We start from the raw sequence: 18,342 nt of genomic DNA, 5'->3' as shown, positions 1-18,342 counted from the left end.
CTTCACCCTCTCTTTGATCCCTCATCCTCCTCCACAGTCTCCAGTTCTCTGGAGGCATCCAGCTCTGGGACACAGCCAAACCCCACCTTCAGTCCTTGCCCTCCCCACAGCATAGTCGGTGCCTCAACCAAGCCCCTTCCCCTCCCTTCTCCATCCTCTCCTAAGCCCATCGGTCCCACTGTCTGCCTTCCCTCCCACCCCATCAATACCATAGACCCCCATGCCAGTGCATGGGAGCAGAGCTTCCACCCAGAGCCTCTCCCAAGGCTGCACATCCTGCTCTCCTCTCGGGTGTTCACACCTGCCAGACAGTTCCAGCTTACCCCGGCAGTTCCCCTCCCCAGTACCCGCTGCCAGACACACGGAGCAGCAGCTCAGAGCTGCCCCTCCCTATGCCATGGCCATGCTCTGTGGGCAGAGGTGGACACGTGCTGCTCCCCTCCCTCCCAAGCCAACGGGCACCCATGCCCAGGACTGAGCAGAAGGCGCCTGACAACCCGCCAGAGCTGCAGCTCTGCCATCTGTGCCAAGGTCACAGGAACACATGAGCTGCCAGACTGGATCCGACCCGCATCCACAGCATCTGCCATCCCGTCTCCAGGAGCAGCCACACTGCAGCGAGGACGAGGAATTCTGCAGGAAGCAATTATGAAGGAACGTCTTCCAAAGCACTGAACACCCAGCGGGGCTGGCTACAGGGACTGGGCTGTCAGAGCCGACCTGTCAGGGACACCTCAGGCACACGTATCTGCCCTGGGCAGGGAACCAGGGCAGAAGGCTCGTGAGCTCCTTCCCACCACGCCTGGCACAGCTCTGTGCTCCCAGGGATGCAAAGTTGTTCCTACAGGGAGACAGGACTGTCTATATTCATCCCTTCCCAAATCCTAGGTTTAACGTGTACTCCGACAGCACCAGATGGTTTCCCTTCCACATGAGTCTCAGCTTTTTAAAATATTCTGGCAGGTTCTGGCTGTGAGGTGTTGCTGAAGCACAGACTGTCTGCTGGAGAGATGATGCACCACACGCTGCCCACCAAGGTGGGACCAGACATGCTGGGTCCCCCCGACAGGGTCTGTCTGACCCACCCCTGTGACCTCCCCAACCCTCTCCAGTCCTGTGCCCTCCTTGCTGCTCCAGCTTTTCCTTCTCCAGTGACCCCATCCAAAACTCCCTTAAGCCTATTGAGAAACACAGAGAGTTCTCCTCAGCTGATGACGTCCTCGTCCCTCGATTCTCTGCAGTTTGTCACCACCTTTCTTAAAGCCAGAATGCAGGCACAACACTCAGCTGGGGCCTCCAGCATCCCAAAAAGAAATACAGGTACAACACCTGTCCTGCTGCATCCCAGTAAGATACTGGTCCTTACCACAGTAATGGCACAGTGGTGTCTTTACCTAATGAGGCTGTTTTGCAGCACAGGTTTCCATCTGCTCTGTGCACTGATATGTGCACTGACAGGATCCCCTCTGTGTTATTCCTACATCTGAAGTAGACTAAAATGGAGCCTCAGTGCCAAGTTCTGAGGCCAAGGGCTGCGGGGCACCTGCACCCACGGACAGGTTCAAACCCCACCAGGTCTGGGCAGCACGTGGGCTCTGGCTGCCCCAGCCCTCCACCAGCGGAGGAACTGCTCTGAGAACAAGACCAGAGGCCACCAGCGTTTGGAGACAGCCACCACCGAAACGCCCCACACACCTTCACACATCTCTTCTCCAGCAGTTCACGCCACGAGCACACTGGGTTGGACTGGTGCTGTGTGCGTGTCTCATGCAAATGACAGGTGACAGCTCACCCACCCGGTGGGCAGCGGCTCAGCTGGAGCTACCAGAGCCATGCAGGGCTCCAGAAGCATCTCCAAGAGCCAGGAAGTAACACGGACATCAGGCTTTGGCAATCTGACCCATGGCAGGTGCCTGGGGATAGAAGCAAGTTGGTCTCCTACCAGCACTTCTGTGAGTTACACGCATGGTGCAAATATTATGGCACGAACATCTGGCTTAATTAACATAATCCATGAAAGGCTCAACAACAGCTGCACGGGAAGAGTTCGAGAGCCAGGGAATTTTCCAGTGCTGGCTGGTGCTGGTGGGACGTTCAGGGTGGAGCCCCGAAATGGAAAAGGAGTCTGAACCATGGTCAAATGCTCCACTGCGCTCCTCCAGAGCCCATGGCACTGGTATCCCTGTGCTCCCCCAGACCTAATGCACTGGTATTACTGCTCCCCCAGACCCAACAGGTATTGCTGCTCTGGAGGTCTGCAGATACGCAGGTTGTGTTGTCAGGGGGATGCCCAGCCAGGAGGGTGGGACACCTGCACTCATCATCCCTCCTGGGTTTGAAAGTACTGTCCGTCTGCAGAGGGGCCTGCGTCTGGGGGACCCCCTGCAGCCCCACACATCCTGTGTGACCGAGGGACTGGCACTGCCTCGGCAGCCGGGGATGAGGGATGAGGGTCCCAGTACAGGTGGCCCTGCAGGTTCCCAGTGCCCTCACCGTGGGCAGATGCCAGAGGCAGACCAGGAGCACACGACAGACACCAGCCAGCCCCAGGCCCTACATGCTATCGGGACTGCAAGTGCCTGAGGCCGACAGCCCCACACAGAACGTGCCAGCAGAGGGACCGTGGGCAGGGGACCAGGCTGAGCACCACAGCCAGGAACAAAATCGGGACAGGGTGCAGGACAGGTGACCACCGCATGTGATCAGGCTGTGGGGCGCCCAGAACCCCCAGCACACGCTGTGCAGCCGGAGCAGCGGAGCAGGAGGGCTCCGTGCAGTGCCACGGACGGCGGCTGAGCCCCCGCAGCTGCAGGAGGACCCCGAGCGCTGTGCCAGGACAGCGCTGGAGCTGCCGGGCTCTGCAGACCAGCTCCAGCTGGCTCGGTCATGCACCAGGAATACTGATGAGGCTCTGCCAAACCGGAGCGTCCAGGGGCGCAGGCTCGGCGACCCGGCCGTGGGGTGCAGCCCCCGCAGCCCCGCGTCACAGCCCGCGCTGCCACCGCGTCACAGCACCGTCACTCGGGGGCGGTGGCGGGGGCCAGGCCCTGCCTGCTGCCCCATGGGGCGGGACAGAGCCGCCCTCAGCCCAGGCAGGGGGGAGAAGGAGACGGAGGCGTTCCCTGGCCCTGAGCAGGGGGACACGTTCACAATGAGTCCTGCGACAGGCTCTTGGCTCAGCTGTGGGGCTCAGCACCCAGCACAGCCAACATTGCTGTGGGGCTCAGCACCCAGCACAGCCAACATTGCTGTGGGGCTCAGCACCCAGCACAGCCAGCACTGCCATGGGGCTCAGCACCCAGCACATCCAACATTGCTGTGGGGCTCAGCACCCAGCACATCCAACACTGCCATGGGGCTCAGCACCCAGCACAGCCAGCACTGCCATGGGGCTCAGCACCCAGCACAGCCAGCACTGCCATGGGGCTCAGCACCCAGCACATCCAACACTGCCATGGGGCTCAGCACCCAGCACAGCCAGCACTGCCATGGGGCTCAGCACCCAGCACAGCCAGCACTGCCATGGGGCTCAGCACCCAGCACAGCCAGCACTGCCATGGGGCTCAGCACCCAGCACAGCAGCACCACAGACCACAGAGCTCCACTGTGGTAACCCTTTCTGGTCACCTCAACCACCCCAACAGCCTTCTCTGGTCACCCCAACCACCCCATTCACAAGAGACAATGTCCTCGCCCTCTCCACTGCCAAACCCCTGCCTGCCCCTCAACCCCCGCACATGCCAAGGGTGTTGGGACGAAGACATGAGGCACTGCTTTCAGGTTCAAGGTCCACGCAGGCCCTCACTGCCAGCTGGACCCCCGTGCCCTGCCCTGCTCCTGCCCCGTGCTCCCTTCTCAGCGCAGAGCCCCAGGTTTGACACCTGACCGGCTGACTGACTTTTCAAGGCAAGAGGTGCCTCAGAGCAGTTTGTTCCCCCCAGTTTCCAAAGAGAGGAGGAACGGGCCCAGCCAGCAGAGAGTTAACACCAGCTGGGAAGTAAACAGCAGGCACAGGAGAGCCGACTCCAGCACCAGCTCCCTCCCTCCTCCCACACTGCGCACCCCCAGCTCGGGTCCTGCCGCAAACCTCGAGCAGCTGACGAGGAAATTGCCACCTTCTCCCCACCCCGGGATGCAGCACTGAAGCAAACGCCTCCCTCCCACGCACGTGAGGTCATGCCCATGTCACCCAAACAGGGCACAGCCTCCCGTGCGGGGACAGCCACGCTCTTGCCCACCAAGGACAGAAGCTGAGCACCAAATCGCTGCCAGCCCTCTGGCAAGGGCAGCCGTGCCATGGACCCTGTGAGGGCAGCTGTGCTGCAGATCCTGCACCCACACACTGCAAGACAGATGTAGAGACGACACTTCCTAAGCCATTCCAGACCCCAGTGCCACAGGGAAGCCCTAGAAGGTAACGCTTCAGGGTGTTACCTGCGGGGTGTAATACAAGATCAAGGCAGCAGCGATCACTTCTGCTCCTCAAGCCACCCCCAGGCCCTTCTGTGCACAGGAACATTCATACCAGTACCCTGACTAAATGTGCAGGTAGTCTGGTACCTGCACTCTGGGGCATGGGCAGTCCTGCCGTGCTGTCAGCCACACACCAGGCTGCTCCCGGGCACAGGGCTGTCCCCAGGCACCGGGATGCTGCCAGGCACCGGGATGTTCCCAGGCACTGGGATGTTCCCAGGTACAGGGACATTCCCACGGAACCAGGCTGTCCCCAGGCACCAGGATGTTCCCAATTCCCAAGCTCCTCACTGGTGATACTCCAGCAATGGCTGCAGGTACAAGCAGCCTTAGCATGATTAGGTCAGACATTGGGAAATCTCCTAGGGATTTTGAAATCCAAAGACAAAAGGCCATGTGAAAATTTGGTTAGAGAACTAAAGGAGACCTCCTCTGGTCCTTGAACCTCACCCTGGCTTTAAAATTCCTCCCATAACGATCATTCAAACGGTGAAAATCCTCCACCTTATTCCAAAGGTAGGGGAGGAAAGGAGAAAAGACAAGAAAAATAGCAAGGGGGTGAAACTAAGATGTGAACAGTGCAGCAATGGGACACAGAGGACAGAAAAATCCATGTGGCGGTTGGAAGGAGAACAGGGCCTCCTGGGCAGGAGATGGAGGAAGCTGGAAAATCTCTTCTAACTTGACAAGAAGGCAGAGGCCCCACAGCAGCCTGCAGAAGATGGCCAAGGAGCTGTCCTTTAGATATGGCCGTGGAGCTCCTTCAGACGTGCCCGTCACATTCGCGTGCCCAGCAGACACAGGACATTCCTGCACCCACTTGCAACCCCCCCGACCCACCCCAGCAGCGGATGGAGCCTGAGCCCCCCAAGCCAAGTGTGCACTGACCAGACAGACACCTGTCCTCAGGTCCTTCTGGCTCTGCACACACGGCATCGCAGACACCAACGACACGCACAGGAATTCCGAGAAGAGCTGACCCCCAGCAAGCGGTAGGACCAGAGAGACACTGAGCTCTGTGGAAAGCAGAGAAGCCCAGAGCTCCAAAGGGATGTTCCCAACAGTGCTTCCCAAAGCTCTCTGAGATCGCTCCTCCCTCCCTGGAAAACATGCAAAACAACCAAAGCCACGAAAAGGTCCTGTCCTTTCGCCCTGTTCCCTCAGGCATCTGCTCAGGAACAACAGAGGAGCAAAGGAAGTATTTTCAAAACACAAGCTAAAAAGCTCCCGAGACTGACAACAACACGAGATGCTCACGTGGGCCTGAGCACCCCAACAAACGCTGTGTTACTGCTGCTCCCACCTCGCCATCCTCCTGAGGCGAGCGTGGTGACTAATGGCATCCACACACGGGCAGAGATTGTTTTCCCACAAACAACGAGAGTCAGCGGTGAGAACAGCCTTAGTAATCCCCCTGTATCCCACCTGGAGCAGGGGGATTGCAGCACTCCAGCCACAAACAACCTTCTCCAGGAAACCCAACCAGCTTCCTCCCTGTGGACAGACCCCAGATCCCATGGCAGAGCTTCAGTGCTCACAAATAATGGATTTAGAGAAGGAAGTATCAGCCTTGGGACGTTAAAGAATGGAGATGTCACCTGGCACGTGACACTCACCTTCACAACAAACGCTGTAGGTGAGAACATCCATTTCAATGAACCCACTCACACAGCAGGTGCTGCCCCCAGGGTCTGGGGGAGATGGAGCCAGCCCCAGCCCACGAGGGTCCTCAGCCAGAGCCCCTGCTCCAGGCTGGCTGAGGGTTTGGTGTTTCCTCCTGCTCCCACTTTCGCACAAGGGCTCCAGCTCTGACCCCTGGAGCAGCCCCACGCTGTGGAGCACAGAGCCCTGGAGCAGCCTCCCCCTGCCATCCACCTCCAGCACTGCTCACCTTTGCAGACCCCGGCACCCCAGTGAGCTGAGCTCTGGCAAACCTGGCCATTTTGGGTTCCTCCCCGAGGCCTCTGCACAGAGACCAACCACCAACCACAGGCAGCAGAAAAACCCAGAAACCGAAAGCCACAAGCCACAGCCAGAGGGTGGGACGGAAGGTCTCACACCTGGCTCGCTGTTCCCACCATCCCACAAGGCTCCTGCTGCAGCCACAGACACCTCAGCCTGTGTGGGCTCGTGCCCCCAAAGGGGACTGAATTTCACGTCCCACCCCAGGGACCCGGAGGGACCAGTCCCCACGTTGTTCTGCCCAGCCCACACCCCCGGCCTCGCTGACCCTCGCTTTGTGTCTCCCCACCAACACCGAGTCCTGACAGGGCCCGAGGGGCTCCCACTGCCTGACCAAGTGCCAGCACGGCCCGAGGGGTCCCGGCTCCCTGACCGAGTCCCAGCAGTGCCCCTGCCTGAGTGACCACCGAGAGCACCAAGGGAAACCTCAACCCCCCACCGGCACTGACACCAACTTCCCCTGTGGCTGGGGCAGAAGGGCATGGTTTTGGGCACCTCACACCACCCTGGATCCAGCGGGGGGAACCATTCTTGATGACTTTTCTGGGAACTGACACAAACACTAAATGCTCTCAGGCAAGGACAGATCCCCGGAATTCACCCAAACCTGCCCCAGTGCAGTTTGTGTTCACAACTACACACTGAGGCCCCAGTTCTTACTCCACACGTCTCATGTTGACCCTTGGCTCTTCCAGTTCCTTCCTCAGGTCACTCTGGCCTAACCCAAATACCACAAAGAAGCCTCAAAGTGTTATTAAATCATTAGCACCTTTCACTAATCCCTCTGCTCAGAAGCTGTTCTCAGTGTCAAGGAAAGCAGATCCCATCAAACCACGTCACTCGGCACTCACTTCCCTTCTTTAATTCTCCACTAATTCGGATTATGTCAGGCACTCCACTGCTTTCCCAGGGATCGATATCAGCCTAACTGTATCCTAAATACCTGAGTCATCCACGGATCCTGCTGAAGGCTGGCACAGCGTCAGCCCACTCCAGCCTTGCTCATCCTCTCACAGCCAGCTCCCAGGGAGCTCTGCAGCCAGCTCCCAGGGCTCCAGGTGCCAGCTGCCCAAAGCTGGGAATCTGAAAACACCTGCCTTTGGCAGCTGCTGTTCAGCCCTGACAAACCATTCCAGAGAAAAGATTCCATCTCTCCAAGCAGAGATGGAGATGCTCATGCTGCACAGCTCCCAACTCCCTGTGTTTCAGCCAGCACAGACAAACACCACAGCTAAAAAAAACATCCCTGTTCCAAATAAACCTCCCAATTCCCAATGGGCACTGTCCAGCTAGATGCCAACAGCCACTTCTGTCCCATCCCTTTCGTTTGCTCACTTCCACTCTTGGTCTGTGCTCCACAACACCAACTCTTCCCCTATTCAGGATCAATCCTGTGCCAGTCCTGCTGTTCAGATGCACCACCCCCTCTGTGTGCCAGGCTGGCTGTTGGCACAGCTTCCCTCATTAACAGGGCTTTGGGTGGTTTGGGCACAAACACAACATTTTTGAAATTACTGCGTTTGCTATCTGTGTTCTCTCTCCCAAGTCCTGTGGCTCATCATTTTATTGGTCTTTTGGCTTTAGTGACACAAAGCTCCAAAACGGAACAGCAGTGGCTGAGTGTCACCCAAACACTGTCACCAGGACCACCCTGTGCACCCCAGGACCACCCTCTGTACCCTAGGACCACCCTGTGCACCCCAGGACCACCCTGTGCACCCCAGGACCACCTTCTGTACCCTAGGACCACCCTGTGCACCCCAGGACCACCCTCTGTACCCTAGGACCACCCTGTGCACCCCAGGACCACCCTGTGCACCCCAGGACCACCCTCTGTACCCTAGGACCACCCCGTGCATCTCAGGACCGCACTGTGCCCAAGAGCACACTGTGCACCCCAGGAGCACACTGTGCACCCCAAGAGCACACTGTGCACCCCAGGAGCAGAGAGCACAGCCTCCCTCCCTGGGGAGGCGCCTGCACGGCTCTGCTGCACTGCTGGAAGGTCAGCAAACAGGAAACCTGCCCGGGCCGGGGACACGCAGGGAACGGCCGGCTGGCTGGAAGGAGCCTGGGACCAGGGAAAGATCCAGCAGGGCTCAAGACCAGGTTTGGGCTCACGGCGAGCTCTGCCACCCGGCTGGGTGCGCGGCTCTCGCCGGCAGCACAGGCCCATCTGCAGCCCCAGAGCTGCAGGGGAGGAAGGTACAGAGCAAGTCAGGGGGTGCAGCAGCCACAGGGAGAACAACACAAACCAAGGAAAGCCCATCAGCTCAAAGTGCTGCTCAGGGTGGCAGAAACCAAAAAAAAAAGAGAAAGCTTTGCAAAAGGACCCTAAAATCCTGAGTGTCCGGGTGATGGAGCAGCAGGTGACCGAAGAAAAGTGGGATCATCAGAAACAAACAACTCTGATTTTAAATCTGCAAGAACAAGCTGCAAGTTCTCACCATTCAGATGAAATCCTGGCATTATTCTCAACAATTTCATGGAAACATTTCCCAGAGCAGCTGTGGCTGCCCCACCCTGGAAGTGTTCAAAACCAGGTTGGATGGGGCTTGGAGCAACCTGGTCTAGTGGAAAGTATCCCTGCCCACAGCAGAGAATGGAACCAGATGAGCTTTAACATCCCTTCCAACTCAAACCCTTTCCATGATTCCATGATTCTGTGAATGTTGGTTCACTGCTCAGCAGCAAAGAGCAAAGGGGGTACCAGCCATGACTAGGGGAAGGATGGAGAACAAGACAGGGAATACTCTGATGCTCTCACCCTGACCCACATCCTCAGCCTCCCCAGCGCTTCTGACCTGGGTCTCCAAAAAGGATGGGAGGGAACTTGAAAAGGTGCTGAGAGGGGCTGGAGATGACTGACAGGATAGAACAGCTTCTGCACAGGGAGCCTGGAAAGGAAGATGGCAGAGGGGGAGTGAAGCCTTCCATGCCAGGAGAAGAAAGGAAGAGGCCACCAGGGAACAATTTGTTCACTGTTCCTTCCGAAACAGAAACTTGGGGACACCACATCCAATTAGGCAGGTCCAAAACAGGAGGAGGTTTCTTCCCATAAAGCATGGCTGTGAAACGCCTCGCCGGGGCTGTGGCAGCACTCAGAGGATGGCTGGTCAAATTCAAGGACAAAAGCTCCGTGCGAGGCTACGGAAACACGAGATGTAGCTTTGGGCCTGGGAATGGTTCTGCGCTGGGAGCAGGAAGGGCAGCAGCAGAGGCCAGGCTGGGGGGCAGAGGAGCTCCTGGAGCCCCCTGGGCAGTAGCAGAGGAGGGGGCTCCCCTGGCCCCTCTCCCCGTGCCCCCCGTGTGCGCCCGCAGAGCCGCCGGCAGTGCCGTGGTTGGGGCTGTCACACCGTCCCCACGGCAGCCTGGGGCTGCCAAACCTGCAAACCCACACTCCCATTGACATTTTCCATGCTCACTCGCCGCATTGGGCTGGTATTTATAGAAGTTTCAGCAAAAGCAATTCAGACACTTCCAAAAAGGAGGTTAGGGAAAAACACGGCAGCTTGGCCAAAGCTGTACATTTTTCCAGCTTTGAGTGAGGGATTGAGGAGCTGATCGACCTCCCAGCTCCGGGCTGGAGCCCAGCGCTCCAGACTTTGATCTGCCAAGCCACAGTGTGCTTTGCTCGGGGCCCAGCAAGTGTTTCCTGCATCTCCAGCCCCAGCATTTCCACAGCAAGATCCCTCTGCTAGAAACAGCCCTTCCCAGCTGAATCCACGGAGCTGTGGACTCTGCCCCACAGTTCACCAGCAGTCTCCAGCCTCTGAACTGGGGTGTCACACAGTCTGCACCAAACTCAAACACACCTTCCCCTGAGCTTTAAGTGATCCTCTTCCCTGACAGGAAAGCCAGGAAAGGCAGAAATACAGAAAAACAACAGGGGAACAAGGGTTCACACAGAGAGTACACATACCTGTTACACTCCCTGTACCTATGCGATGTCTTGGTGCCCAAAGCCACAGGAGCAGGTCCCAGGAGGGGATGGAATCCTCCTCCCTGCTGATCTTCCACCACGACATGTACCCCACAATCAGCAACTGAACCCACCAGCCCAGCACAGCTCTCCCAAGGCAGCAAATAGACAGAGGACTCAGATATTTGTTTTTTGTGGGACTGGACCTACCTCCATCCCCTGGAGACCACCAAGTTGATGCTCCAAAGGCTGAAGCCCCTCTGCTCTGGAGCCAGGCTGGGAGAGCTGGGGATGTTCACGTGGAGAAGAGAAGGCTCCAGGGAGAGCTGAGAGCCCCTTCCAGTGACTAAAGGGGCTCCAGGAGAGCTGGAGAGGGACTGGGGACAAGGGATGGAGGGATAGGACATGGGGGAATGGTTTCCCACTGCCAGAGGACAGGGTTGATGGGATATTGGGAAGGAATTCCTGGCTGTGAGGGTGGGGAGGCCCTGGCACAGGTTGCCCAGAGAAGCTGTGGCTGCCCCTGGATCCCTGGAAGTGTCCAAGGCCAGGTTGGGCACGGCTTGGAGCAACCTGGGCTGGTGGAAGGTGTCCCTGCCCACGGCAGGGGGTGGAACTGGATGAGCTTTAAGGGTCCTTTCAAACCACATCATTCTGGGTTCTATGACCACACAAGCTGCAGTATCCTCCATGTCAGCCCAAGGCATCACCTGAGATGGAAGCAGCAGAAACGCCAAGGCTGCTCGGCCAGGTAAGGCAGCTGGGGGACTTGGGAGAGGTGGGCTGCAAATCCCTGCTGCCCCAGCCCCCCCAAGAATGGTTCTGCTCTGCAGAGGCTGGTTTCCCCAGGCAGCTCTGCAGGAAGAGGCTCTGCTGAGCCCCACCAGCCCCGTGTCCCCTCGGCACCACCACCCTGCGCAGGAGGCTGCCAGAATTAAAGTGGGTCCCCTTGCAACTCTTCCTCCTCCTTCTCTTGAGCTGAACTCCAACCATCTGTGGTTTAACAGCTCTGCATCTGATCCAGCACCCTCGGCTCTCCCACAGCATGGAGAGAAATCAGCACTTTTAGTGCCCAAGTCACCAACCTACTTCTCACTCCTACTTCAACCTGAGACCGATGACGAGGAGCCCGGGGGAGCTGACTCGGGTGGCATCACCTCCATCCAAGCCACCTGACACTGTGTTTGCCAACTCCCCCAACTTTTGGATCCCACATCTCCTGTTGGTGACAGCCCACTCAGCTGACATGGCACAACCAATACTGTCCCTTGAGGCACCTGAGTAGATTCTGCCAGGATCCTCAGGGCGAGGCAGGGGGTTCTGGACACCTTTCTGAGGGCAGGTGCCTGGATTCCTGTGCAAGGGTAGGTGTGCATCTCCCCTCACAGACAGACATGAGTGTGGGAGTGAACAAGGCCCTGCAGCTCCAAAGGACCAGGGAGCTGCCACCTCAGCCTCACATCTTAATCACAAGATCATTCTATTTCCATGGAAACAGCAGAATTAGAGACTTCGGTGTAATGACAATTAGCAACATCGGGAATTTAACTGTTAAACCCATGACACTCCCGTCCCCAGCGCCAGGAGAGGGGACGGTGCTTGCCCACACCACCACCCCGCTCCCGGCCACACTCAGGTGTTTGCTCCTGCTTCCCTCAGCAGCCAGACGGGCTTCCAGTCTCTCCCAGCTGGGCTTCCAGTCTCTCCCAGCTGGGCTTCCAGTCTCTCCCACGTCAGCGCGTCAGGAGACAGAAGCTCCCGGCTGATGGTGGCTCCGTCCAGTGCCAGCTTGTCCGTTGGCAGCTGATCCTGGAGGACGTGCAGCGATCCTGCTGACCAAGGCTTCCCTGGTGCCTCAGCAGCAGGAAAAGGCTTTATGTGCTCCTGAGTCACTCAGAGAATGGCTCCAGGCACTACGGGAAGGACCAGCCAGTGCCTCCCCTTCCCCTGGCACAGCGAAGCACTGCAGTGGTTCTGGTCAGCCCGGGGACAGCGCAGAGCTGACAATTACCATCGCTGGCACAGGGTACCCTGTCCCACCCCACTGTCATCACCGTACAGCCACGAGCCTTTCCTGAAAGCAAGGCTGGGAAGGACTCGGCAGCACCACAAGGCTCCCAAGACATGTATCTTGGGTCTGCAAAACACCACGGTGAAAGCTGCCATCATGGCAGCATCACCAAGGATGTTGAGGTAGATCAGGGGAGCTCCCTGTGCCCAGCAAGCCCTCAGGTTACCCAAACCCATCTCCCAGAAGAGGGGAGAAGAGCTGTCCCTCTGCCTTCTGCTCAGCCAGGGAACTACCTTGAGGGGTGGCTGCCCCAAAATCCCCCCTGAGTGCTCCACGTCTTGGTCCTACTGTGGTCAGCAGGACCTTTAGCTGACAGGATCAGCACAAGGAGCCTCTCCTGGACTTTATGCCCAGTCCAAGGATTGAAATTGCTCGGCCAAGCTCTGATCATGTACCACCACACGGACCAACAGGCAACATGCTGATGGAAATTTTCCATGGCACGTGCATTCCGCTGCCTTGCCCATGCCTGGACACCTGTGCACGAGCCATGCTCCTGCCATGATTACAGCCACACTCCTAAAGCCCTTCCTAGGGGTCAGGACACCAAAATCCAGCCTCGAGGAGAACAACTTCCCACCCACAGAAATCCCAGCCCTGCTCTGAGACCAGGGGAAGCTGGAGAGAAATCATTTTCTACGCTGGAGGCTGTGGGACAGGGCAAGCGCCTGCTCCAGCGGGAGCTCACGTGGAGCCATCCCCACCCTCGAGCTGGCAAAGCTCCAGGGCTGAAACTGCATCTACAGCTGATCTCCCGTGACAGCCGGGTGTGCTCCAGGCCAGACTCTCTTTCAGCCTCTGAAGAGAACTCCCCGGGGCACAGCTGCACACCTGCCCACCCAGACTGCCTGCACAGACAGGTACCAGCAGGAAGCACTGCTGCGACCTCGGGTCCCTCCTGCTGCTCTGCACACGGAGCCCGTGAGCACCCCGAGCCCCACGCTCACCCCCCGAGCTCCTCGTGTCACACAGGCGGCCCCGCCACACCACACGTGGGACTGGGGAGTTCCTGCGGAGGGGACACGCTGTCGGGACACTGCCAGGACACCCAGCAAGGTTACACCGACCCAGGGCTCACCCCACACCCACACTGGGACCCCGCACCCCATAGCTCCAGCAGCTGGGGGAAGGCTGGGCTCCTCCTCCATCCTTCCCAATCCTGCCTGCAGCCTGCCCATGCAGGGAGGTGGGGGCTGGCAGCCCTGGGCGGGCAGGGGGCTGGCACCCTCAGCAGGGTGGGGCTGGCACCCTCAGCAGGGTGGGGCTGGCACCCTCAGCAGGGTGGGGCTGGCAGCCCTGGGCCGGGGGCAGCGGCGGGCGCTCAGCCCCCCGGCAGCGCGGTGACTCAGGCGCGGAGCCAGCGCTCGGGGGAGTCTGGGCTGAGTCACCGCGTGGCCGTGACTCACCTCGGACGCGGCGCTCGGGCCCGCGATGCGGCCGGCACATGCGGCCGCTCCAGCTGCGGGTTTGCTCCTGGACGTGCTGCTGCCGGCGGCTCCCCGGGGCCCGGCGTGGGGAGAGCACTGACCGGGCAGCGGCAGGGGCAGGGGTCTCCCGGGCTGCCAGCGCTGCTCCAGGCATGCTGAACAGGGGCACCGCTCCAGACATGCTGAACAGGGGCACAAGGGGGGCCCTGCTGCGGATCCCTCGCCGCGGCAGATCAGGTGAGCCCTCAGCCTGACCATACCTGCCACCCCCGCTGGCTCCGGGGCCAGTCCGGGGCTCACCCTGTGCCCCACAGACCCCCCCGTCCTCAGCCCCAACACCCCCTGCCCGGGGCATGGGGCAGCCCGACGGCCAGGCTGTGCCAGGAGCATGGCCTGTCATGGAATCACGGAATCACGAAATCATTAAGGTTGGAAAAGCCTTCTGAGACAATTGAGTCCAACTGCTCCCCCAGCACTGCCAAGACCACCCACCGTGGTGCCATGTCCCCAAGTGCCACATCCACATGGGATGGGGACTCCACCACTGCCCTGGACAGCCTGTGCCAGGGTTGGACAGCCCTTTCCACGAAGAAATTTTCCCAATATCCAACCTAAACTTCCCCTGGAGCAGCTGGAGTCTGTTTCCCCTTGTGTGAAGCACATTCCCGGGTGCAGGCAGTGCCAGGGGACAGGGATGTGCCCCTCGGTGTGGGGGGACCAAGGGGACCTGACCTGTTCAGTCCCTCTGACCACTGTGGCCTCCTCACCTGGAGGAAGCCACCCAACACCTACTTCAGCAATAAAGTAACCCAAATTCTCACTGACTGCACTTATTTTAGCGTGACACCTAAATCCGGCAGCACCGACGCGCTCTGGGACCGGCAGAATTAGCTCAAGGAGAGGAGGGGACGTGGGGCTGGGCCAGTGCTCCGAGAGCCCGGCGGGCCCGGTGAGAGCCAGGGACAACAGGGGAGCAGCAGCAGGACCTGGCACCCGGGGAGGAAAGCGGGGACAAACTGGGGTTTCCCACAGAAGCTGTGGCTGCCCCATCCCTGGAAGCATCCAAGGCCAGGTTGGATGGGACTTGGAGCAACCTGGGATAGTGGAAGGTGTCCCTGCCCATGGCAGGGGGTGGAATGGGATGGGGTTTAAGGTCCCTTCCAACTCAAACCATTCCGTGATTCTAAAATGGGGTTTGGGGGTTTGTTGTGGTTTGTTTTTTCACATTTCCACAATAATTTATCAGACAGCCCAAACCCCAACATTCCATAAAAACACCAGGACAACAATTCTACTAAAAGCCCTGAACCAGCCTGGAGGCGAGGGACATCCAAACTGCCCAAAAAAGGGTAAGAAGTGGGAAGAAAGAGGAGGAAACAGATGTCAATGTGATCTTGAACACAGGAAGTATCAAAAATGGTGTAGGAAGCTGAAGCCCTCAGGAAAAGGAGTCTGTAACAATGCTGAGAGCAGCAGGAAGCGGCTGTGGGGAGCACGGACCTGCACGGGGGGCACGGCTCCCTCCTGGGCCCGGGGGCTGCCGGGCCTCACACCCAAACACCGGGGAAAAGCAAACACGGACCAATGCAGAATGGCAAAACCATGAACAGAAACAACTTTTAAAATGTCATTAAAACAATGTAACTTTAATTTAAAGGCACAGACTTGAATGCAATGGCGTGAGGAAGAGTGAGGAAGAGTGAGGAAGAGTGAGGAAGAGTGAGGAAGAGCTAGCTCACACTCCTGCTCATGCTAATTTTTAATAAATATTGAAATAATGGAGATCTTCAGGAATGCCTGGAACAGAGCAAAGTGACCTTGTACCCCCCCGACCCTCAGGCAGCCCTCGCCGACACCAGTCCCTGGGAAGGGGTCGGAGTCAATGGAATTGGATGTTTTAAACAACAACTCACGTTACAGCCGATCCCACTCCTCCAGGTGGTTCAGGTGTTGCTGACACAGGGTTGGACTGGATGACCTTGAAGGTCCCTGCAGCCCAAACTGCTCTGTGGTTCCATGACACAGACAACTCTGTTCATGTTTCCATGGCCACGTGACTCATTCCCACACGACATTCCCTCTATCAGTGAACACTTTGCAAAGTCAGTAACAGTAGAGACAGTAAGAACTGGCTACAGGAGCAGGCTCAGAAGAGCCAGAGATCCAGGCCAACAGGTAAGAGGATTTCAGTGACCCCTGGCGCCATCCCAGTGATGTTGGGAAGCTCCACACAACTGGGAAAATGCTCTTGCTATGCCAGGTCTGAGACAGGCAAAGCGGCAAATGGTGGGAACACCAGGACAGTCAGATCCCCCAGCCCCACACCACAGACTACATCCTCTTGGGGCCATTTCCAACACCAACGAGGGCATGACCAGGAACCACTGGTGTGGATTCACCACCATCAGGAGGGGGCAGGTGGATGTGCCAGACAACAGAGCTCTAACACACACAGACCGTGGGGGTGGAACAAGATGATCTTTGAGGTCCCTCCCAGCCCAAACCACTCTGGGAGTCCATGAAAAAGAGCAGTCAGGAGAAAGGAGCTGGATTTACAGACCATACAACTGTGGCTGGGTCAAGTGGGAGCACACTGCCTATAGTCTGATGTTTTTCATTTTAAGGACACTGGGTAAGGAAGAGCCATAAAAATTCTTTGAAGACCACAGGAAATGAACTCACAAAGAGACTTTCAACGAGCATTATGTGATCAACTTCCCAAAAAGAACATCAAGAGACAAGTGATGATAAAGTGACAGTAAACTTCTCAGGGAATAATGCTCAGGTAACAAAGTTTTATTTAGACCAATCTAAAGAAACAAGTGAGAAAATGGAACTTTAAACCAGATAAATGCAAATTGGGAATTAAATGGGAATTATCAGCAGCTGGAGGAATTAATGACTGGAATAACTGACTGAAGCAGCAGTGGTTGGGCTCCGTTCAATGTGTTGCCCAGGAAGGGTGTGAAGACCTCCAGGAGTGGGGGATCCGAGACCTTTCCAGACAGACAAAGCCCTTCCCAACCTGCCTGGATGGCAATGCTGACCTCATGGGAGCAGGATGTTGCACTGAGACCTGCCAAGGTCCCTTCACCAGGAAGAGTCGGCCCTTCTCCAACTCCTGATGGTTTTCAGGCTGAACCACACATTTGTCTGGGAAGTGCTTCAGCCAAACAATCTGTTAAGCTGAAGAGGGGATGATGACACCATTTACTAGTTCACGATACACAGCCAGTAACGGAACAGACACTCCAGCATCGAAGTCTGTGTTTAAATCCAAACACCACACACTCCACACAGACCCTCGGGGTCCTCACAGACCCTGAAAACCAGGTGACTGAGCTCAACACGCTTATGCATTTTCTCCTCCAAGAGGAATATTTTGGTCTCTCCCCTTGCTTCTCACCACCACAGCCCCCCAGCTCACAGAACACCACACTGCCTTGTGCAATGCCCTCCCCAGCAACCCACCCCAGCCCTGAGAAGGGGCTGGGCGCCTCTGCCCAAGCCCATTTCTCATTTGCACCAGGCCATGTGCCATTTGGCCTCGATTTTCTCTCAGACTCTCTCCAACTCAATTTTCACATCTCACAGTCTACCAAAGCATCCTTCAGCCAATCCTCTGAGGGGAGCTGTCAGGACAGGGAAGAGTAGGAAGAGTGACCACAAGTTCTTAGGATTTCTGGGAGGAAGGACAGCAAACTGCAGAGACTCCACCAAGGCAGGCACTGCCCAGAGGGGCTGTGGACTCCCCATGCCTGGAAGTGCCCAAGGCCAGGTTGGGGCTCTCAAACCACAACAGACGGGGCTTGGAGCAACCTGGGCTAGTGCAAGATGTCCCTGCCCATGGCAGGGGGTGGGACTGCATGGGCTTTAAGGTCCCTTCCAACCCAAACCATTCTATGATTCTATGATTATTGAGCTCCATAGGCAAGATCCTATGGGAGGTAAATCCACAAGGAAAATAGAAAAAGAGAAAACAAAAGGAGATTACAGAAAGCTGCTGTGTCCCTAAGCAGCAGTGGTGGTGGCATACACTGAAATCATCCCTGTGCAGAGGTAACCAGTGTGGTAGGAAACCAGCTTGGCTCACCCAAGCTCCGTACTGGGCTTGGCATGGGAAGGCACACACAGGGAAACTGGAATTGAGGTCAGATTAATAAGGATAAAGACAAAGGAGTGGCAGCCAAGCCTGAGCCCAGAGCAGCTACACAAGGAGTGAGAGGTGACCAGTGAGGAACTGCAAAGACCAGAGGTGATTCCAGGGTGCACCAGGGACCAACATGAGAGAACGGGAAAGCTCGGCCTGTTCCGCAGGGGGCAGAGGAGCCACTGAGAAATGACACTGAGGACTGGGGGGGTTAAGCCTTTTTGTCCAAGTCTCTACCACAAAGAGCAAAGAGGGGGCCAGCACAGGCAGAAGCCAAAGAACACACTGGAGCTTCCAGTAAAAAATGCAATGTCAGGTGTTTCACATGGGCAGATGG

At 57.5% G+C, this 18,342-nt stretch overlaps 1 protein-coding gene across 2 annotated transcripts in view; it reads right to left on the bottom strand.

The window, feature by feature from the left end:
* AGAP3 (ArfGAP with GTPase domain, ankyrin repeat and PH domain 3) overlaps window positions 1-18,342 on the bottom strand; it is a 109,112-nt gene that overhangs the window by 79,622 nt on the left and 11,148 nt on the right. The window lies entirely within an intron of this gene.

The sequence above is a fragment of the Pipra filicauda genome, unplaced genomic scaffold (assembly GCF_003945595.2).
Source record: "Pipra filicauda isolate LSUMZ 115617 unplaced genomic scaffold, ASM394559v2 scaffold78_size3787270_pilon, whole genome shotgun sequence".
NCBI lineage: Eukaryota > Metazoa > Chordata > Aves > Passeriformes > Pipridae > Pipra > Pipra filicauda.
This window is presented reverse-complemented; position numbering and strand designations above follow the sequence as displayed.